Source organism: Myotis lucifugus, unplaced genomic scaffold, assembly GCF_000147115.1.
Source record: "Myotis lucifugus unplaced genomic scaffold, Myoluc2.0 scaffold_21, whole genome shotgun sequence".
Classification (NCBI taxonomy): Eukaryota; Metazoa; Chordata; class Mammalia; order Chiroptera; family Vespertilionidae; genus Myotis; species Myotis lucifugus.
In genome coordinates, this window is record NW_005871069.1 from 7,459,062 (window position 1) to 7,466,487 (window position 7,426).

Here is a 7,426-nt window from a genome sequence, read left to right on the forward strand (position 1 = left end):
TTACTCTGTTCATCAGATTTTTTATTCACTTGATTTTTAGATTCACTTGTTGCTAGATATGTATTTGCTGTTCATAATTTTTATCTTTACCTTTTTCTTCTTCCTCTTCTTAAAGGATACCTTTTAGCATTTCATATAATACTGGTTTGGTGGTGATGAACTCCTTTAGCTTTTTCTTATCTGTGAAGCTCTTTATGTGACCTTCAATTCTGAATGATAGCTTTGCTGGGTAAAGTAATCTTGGTTGTAGGTTCTTGATATTCATCATTTTGAATATTTCTTGCCACTCCCTTCTGGCCTGCATAGTTTCTGTTGAGAAATCAGCTGACAGTCGTATGGGTACTCCCTTGTAGGTAACTGATTGTTTTTCTCTTGCTGCTTTTAAGATTCTCTCTTTGTCTTTTGCTCTTGGCATTTTAATTATGATGTGTCTTGGTGTGGTCCTCTTTGGATTCCTTTTGTTTGGGGTTCTCTGCGCTTCCTGGACTTGTAAGTCTATTTCTTTCACCAGGTAGGGGAAGTTTTCTGTCATTATTTCTTCAAATAGGTTTTCAATATCTTGCTCTCTCTCTTCTTCTGGCACCACTATAATTCGGATGTTGATACGCTTGAAGCTGTCCCAGAGGCTCCTTACACTATCTTCATATTTTTGGATTCTTTTTTCTTTTTGTTTTTCCGGTTGGGTGTTTTTTGCTTCTTCGTATTTCAAATCTTTGACTTGATTCTTATGATCTTCTAGTTGGCTGTTGGAACTCTGTATAATATTTTTTATTTCAGTCAGTGTATGCTTAATTTCTAGTTGGTCCTTTTTCATAACCTTGAGGGTCTCACTAAGTTTATCGGCAGTTTCTAGAGAATTCTTGAAAAACCTTAAAAGTGTGGTTTTGAACTCTATATCCAGTAGTTTGCTTTCCTCCATTTCTGTCATTTGTGACCTGTTTCTTTGTCTCCGCATTTTTTATGCTTCCCTGTGTTGATAGAGTGGCTTTCTTTGCTAGGTGTCCTATAGGGCCCAGTGGCTCAGCCTCCCCAATTACCTGAGGTGGACACTCTTGGTGCACCTCTTTGTGGGCTTTGTGCACAGTCTTGTTGTAGTTAAGCCTTGATTGTTGTAGGTATCACTGGGAGGAATTGACCTCCAGGCCAATTGGCTGTGAGGACCAGCTGTGTCTACAGTGGGAGAACGTCTGTGCTGGAGACCCCCTTTTGGGGCAAGACTTGCTTCTGTGGGGCTTTGGTGCTCACTGAGTCTGCCCCCTGAGTGTGTCCCTTATGGATCTGAGGAGTTGTAATTTGGATGGTCCCACTCTGACCACTGGGTACACTGGCTCTTGGATCTCTAAGGAGGTGCTAATTTAGCCTCTGCCTGAGGCTACCCAGCAGGCACCCAGCTGTGAAGCAATGCAAGCTGCTGTGGGGCCTTGGGCCTTCTTTTGGAAGTTCTGGGTTTCTCTGACCCAGCTGCAGTTTGTTAGGTAATTTTCAGATTGCAAAGGGCCAGGCCTTTCATATGCAAAAGCCTCTATGCACAGCTTGGGTGGGGCGGGGTCTCTGGGGATCAACAGGGCGGAGCAAGCAGCTATGGCTGCTCCTCAGTCCTACCCTAAGAGGCCCCGCTTCTCAGTGTCCCGGTAATCGCTGCAAGTACCTCTGAGAGAAAGCCGCCCTCGAGTTCTGCTGGATGCCAGACAGCCCAGTTTCTCCTGTATGAGTCTGGGTCCCCAGAGACTCGCCCGGAACTGGAGTTCAGAGCAGTCAGGAGCTTGAGACTCCCTCCCGATTGAAAAAGACAACCGTGTCCTCAGTTTCCAGCCCTTTCCACATGCGCCGCGTCCTCAGCTGCCAGCCCTTTCCACGTGGGCCTCCGTACCTCTGCACTTTACTTCCGCACCTCCTCTGAGTCTCAGTGTGCTTTTCTCTGTCCTTCTAGTTGTAGAATTTCCACTCAGCCAGCCTTCCTGTGGTTCTGGATGATGTCCGTTTTGTCTTTTAGTTGTATTTTTGAAGTGGTTGTGCGAGGCAGCAATATCTGGTGTTTACCTATGCCGCCATCTTGGTTTTTTATTCTCTACTTTGTCTTCTAATGTGCTGATTCAGTCCTCACTTTATAATCTACTTTTGTTTTTTACAGGGTATTCTTTATTTCAGCTATGCCATTCTTCATTTCCTATTGATTCTTATTCATAGTTTCTATTCTGTTTTCATGCTGATATAGTTTGTACTAAGTTCTTTATAATTCTCATCAAGTTGTTTGAGCATACATATAACTATTACTTAGAGTTCTATATCTGATAAATTGCTTGCCTCCATTTCATTTAGCTCTTTTTCTGGAGATGCCTATTGTTCTTTCATCTGTGGCCTTTTTCTTTGTTTCCTCATTTTTTAATGTTTCTTTATGTTTGTGTCAGAGAAGACTGCTATTCCTCCTAGTCTTGGTGGGGTGGCCTTCTTGTGGGACCCAGTGGCGTGGTCTCTTTGATCTTCTGAGCTGGGTGCTCTAGGAATGACCCTTGTGTGGGTTATATGGGTCCTCCTGTTGAATTTGGGTCTTGATTGCTAGATTTGCTGGATGAGTTCAGTTCTCAGACTTGTTGCCTGTGAGTCTTAATCCTGACCTCGTTGTGCCAACTCTTATACAGGTGCTGACAGAACAAAATGACAAAACCAGATCAAACCAAAAGGAACATGAAGAAGAAAAAAGGCATGAATAAACAAAATACCACTAATAATGAAAGCAGCAGCCTTAAGCAAAAGCCTTACAAACAGACAACCCGCTTTCCCACCCCTCCCCCCCCAAAAAAAACCAACCAAATCAGACACACACACACACACAGAGAATACTAGAAGACACAAGACCAGAAGAATTAGAGGAGCAAAATAAATAAATAAATAAATAAATAGGAATATGATGCAAAGAAAGAAGAGACCAGCAATAGGATAAGTATAAAAATAAAGATAGAAAATAATGAATAAAATAATAATTTTAAGGAGTAATAATACTAAATAAAATAAAATATGGAATAGGAAAAGAAAAAGAAAAATTGAACTAAAAATAAGAATTAACAAAAAGTAAAGTGAGAAAGAAAAATATTAGACTAAAATAAAACATAGAGAATATGAGAAAAAAGAGAGGAGAGGAAGAAAATCCAAACCAACCATAAAAAAATGGAGGAAAATACAAAAACAACAACATTGAGTCTGTTATTCACAGAGCTCATTGCATTTTGTGTTGATGCTGTTGTATCTGGCCCCTTGGTCTGTGGGTCCCAGGCCCTCCGGGAAGTTCTCAGGTGCAGGCCAATGTGAGTTACTGTCTCTGCCTGGCTCTGGGCAGCCTGGCAATGGTTCTTCTGTATTTTAGTTATAATTTTGGTGTGGTTGTGGGAGGCGGCAAGTACAGGCATTTACCTACACCCCCATCTTGGTTCTTTTCTCAGACTTTCAGTTCTTAACGCATATAGGCTATGTTTTAATACTCATCTTTGACTTTGCTCAGAATTTTGTGTGATGCTGAGCCATAAAACACGTTTTAGATATATTTGCTGACTGGTCCATGTTTCTGGGGTGGGGGATCAGCAACAGTTCTGTCCATCAGGGAGAAGAGAGGCACACCAGATTATGGGACAGCTCGTTTCTGCCCATAAGGAGGAAGTCAGAGTACAGGGTCTCTTGGGAAGCCTGGCTTTGGGGTCCGGAGCAGCTAAGCTGCCCACAGTACGTAGACTCCTCAGGATATGGGCAGGCCAGACCCCTTCAAAGGGCAGTTTGGATAAACCTCAGACTGAACCCTACCATCTGCTTTGTCCTTAGCTGCAAACATTAAATTCTCTCCAACTTTCCCCTTGCCCCTAATGGAAATATTCCTAAGCAATGAAAATTTCAGAAAAGAACCTGAAGTATCAGAAGCCCAAAGGCTATCTTTCCTTAAGGAAAATCTGGTTTTACAATATGAGAAAAACACCCAGCCAGAGATGTATGCCAGTGGTGACATTGGATTGCAGACCAGTGAAATGTCTGAGGTGTCCCAGGCTGCAAATATACATCCTCCACCCTGAGTACTCAGAGGCCTCTGCCACCCAACACCCCCAGGAATTCTCCAGGTGTAAACAAGCAGGTACTGGGGCAGAGACTGCTGGCTGTAAGGAGATTCTGCTTCTGTTGGAAGGAGAAAAGGAGTTGGAAGCCTGGAGAATCCCCACAAACCCCAATCCTACACAAAACGTTTCAATGAGCTATGAGCGCTCTAATGTGTTAAGAGCAGGAGCAAAGCCAAGAATGACCACTGCACACTGTGCTTGGACACTGTCAGACAATCGCAGATACTTGTAAGGCACCGCGATCTAGAGGCACAAAGCAAGACACCAAGTAAATGTACAGATTCACTGAAGCAAAAATAAAAAGGACCCTTTCAAATATTTAGCAAATGCACTTGCCTGACTCCCTGCCAATGTGCCCTGCCCAGGTGGCTGTCCCCCACCCCTGACATGCACGTAACCTTTAAGTGCTTCCTGATTGTTGTAGACCACAGCCAGAACGATTGACATGAAGATGTAGGTGTAGTACAGTACTGAGAATACCACCAATTGAAGTCATAGGAAGGCATCCTAGAAGGAAATAATTATGTTTCACAATTTTTCATGCCACAGGGCTACAGTGAATAAAAGATTGAGCTTAGGTGATATCCTACATAGACAGTTCTTAAAGCATATGTGCTGTGCCTTACCAAAACCATCACCATTTCTCATGCCAAACAGATCACTCAAGTCCTACCTTTTGAAATTCCTAGTACCTTATAGAGGTGCTACCTTTCAACACAGGCAGGACCTTGGAGATTCCCCAATACCACTCCCTCCCTTCACTATTAGAAAATCATACCTAGAACGGAGAGAGACTTGCCCAGAATTACAGAGAGAATCTGAAGTGTGGCTTGGGTTTACACTCAAGGCTCTGCAGGGACACCACACTGCCTTGATGGGTGGTAAGATAATTTTCTATGTACACTGGGACAACGAGAATGAAAGGGACACCATTAATAATTATGCCAGCACAAGAGTCATAAATTGGGACACATGCTCACTGTCTTTGACTGGCTTTCCTGCAGGAGGGAATGTTCAGGTGCTGCCACGAGGCAGCCTAGGTCTATGGGAAGCTACAAGAGAACACAAAGGGGGCCAAGACTTGACTTTGCTTGTGTTTGGGCAGAGCCAGGCCCAAGAATGAGCAACAAACAAGAACCAAGTTGATGTGCTGATCCTACAAGAACTGGACGACAAGAAACCTGCCCCCAAGAGTACAGGCTTGGGCGAGACGGGATTGGCATTTGCAGGGTGAGGTCTGTCCGCACTGTAGACGTGAAGGTCTGCCTACACAGTGTGGCAATGTTTAATAACCATAGCTCTGTGAATAAGGTAAATGAGAAGGACATCAGAATGTCCACATGTGTGGAGAATTGGCATTTCAGGAGGAAGGCAACACCTACGGATCTTTATATTTCTTTCCTGTTTTTGTTTTGTTTTGTGTGGTTTTTTTTTTGGCCAGAAAACCACATCAGTGCTCAGGACAACAAGCCATAGTCCCTTTAAAAAGATAGCTTAGGTGTCAACATCCAAGACTCAAAGGGAATTTCAGGATAGAGTGCAAGCTCAAACATTTAAGAGCCGGATCCCAAGAGATGTCTCCTGTTGCTTTTAGTTTTTTAAAAATTTAAATAGAGAGGCTAGCCTGTTGTTAGTGAATAAATTTTGTAGTCTTCAGAATTTTTACAATGAATATGAATAAAAAGAAAAAAATCATATTTTCCCCTCTTAACCCTGGGAGACAACTGCTTTTAGCAAAGTGAATTCTGTTGTGGTAGCATGGACATGACATCAGGCTGTCTGCACCAGTGACCAGCACATAGAGCTCGAATGCTATTTCCAGGATGTTGGTGAAGAAGGGTGATTATACCACTGTTTTAAGACCCTTAAAAAGAAACTAAAAACACAGAGAAAAGTCACACAAATAAATGATGTGGTTTCTTATACACTTTTCCCCTTTTAACAGCACTCCTGGAGCATCTGAATGAGGAGGACAGTGTCAGATGACAGGTTCTGCACCAACAGTCTGAACCCAAACATGGGAGAATTCACAGGGGGAAACTTCCAGAGCAGCATGCTCACCTGTCCCCAAAGAGCTCAAGCCCATGAGAGAGACCACCAGCAGATTGAAAATGAACAGGAGGAAGATGCAGAGGGTGTCATGCAGAGGGTTCTGGATTACGCAGAAAGCACAATGCGAAAAGCCCTTCAGATCTATGAAGAAAAACTTTCATGTACAAGAAACCAGCTAATTTTCTGCATAAACAAACCAAAACCAAGTCCTCGTGTGTCTATATCACATCCTTACCTGACGACTTCCAGGGAAGTTAATTAGAAGGACTGGCCTTAAGGCTCTTGACTACTGCACAAAGCACATTCACAGCTTTCAGGGACCAGGAAATAATCAGATCAATCAAGGTCAGTTGTGAGACACAGGATCTCGATGTCTGCACTGAATTGCTGGAGGGCAGAGGAAGTGACTATGTGGATGCATGCTCACTGACCCAGAAGGAGGGTCACAATGTGTCATATAAAAGACCAAGTTTCATAAGCAGCATGATTCATGCTTTGTAATAGAACATTAATAGTTACTGCCTTTTGTGTGTTTACTTGTGCCATTGAGAACATTAGTAGTTACTGCCTTTTGTGTGTTTACTCTGTAGCTTATTCCATTTTAACCTGTCACACCTCTAATGTGGGTACTATTCCTGGATGGAGACACTTGAGGCACAGAGAGGGTGAGCATGTGGCCTTGGTCACACAGGTAATAGGGGAAGATGGGACTGGAACCCAGGCAGTGATGTCAGAGCCCTGCTGGGGCTAGTACTGTGATGTGCCCTCCACACTGCTTCCTGCCTCATTTTAACTTTCCTTCAATTTCACACATAAAGGAGAGGATCAGAAGTAAGATAATCTAGAATATAGAAAATCTTCTTAATCCTGATTAATGTCAGGTTTATAGTCACCTGAGGACAGGGCAAAAGAAGACCTCACTGTGTTTTAGAAAAAGGTAAGTAAAAAGGAATAATCTACCATCATGAAAATGGTAACCCAGTCCCTTTGCTGGTAAGGAACAGAGGACACAGTGAGGTCCAGCATAGGGGACAGAATGGACACAGACAGAAAGAGCTGGTGCCACCCCGATCACCAACTGGAGGGCACAGTGAGACTGACCCAGGGCATAGGGACATGCACAGCACAAAGGGATATGATGCTTGAGGAGGCTTCATGGAGGAGGCACTTCTGATGTAATCTTACAGCACAGACAGAGCTTTAAAAGGATAAGTCTCAGAAAGGTCAAGAGCCACACAGAGACTCAGTAAGGGACTCTAGCTTCTCCTACATGTCTG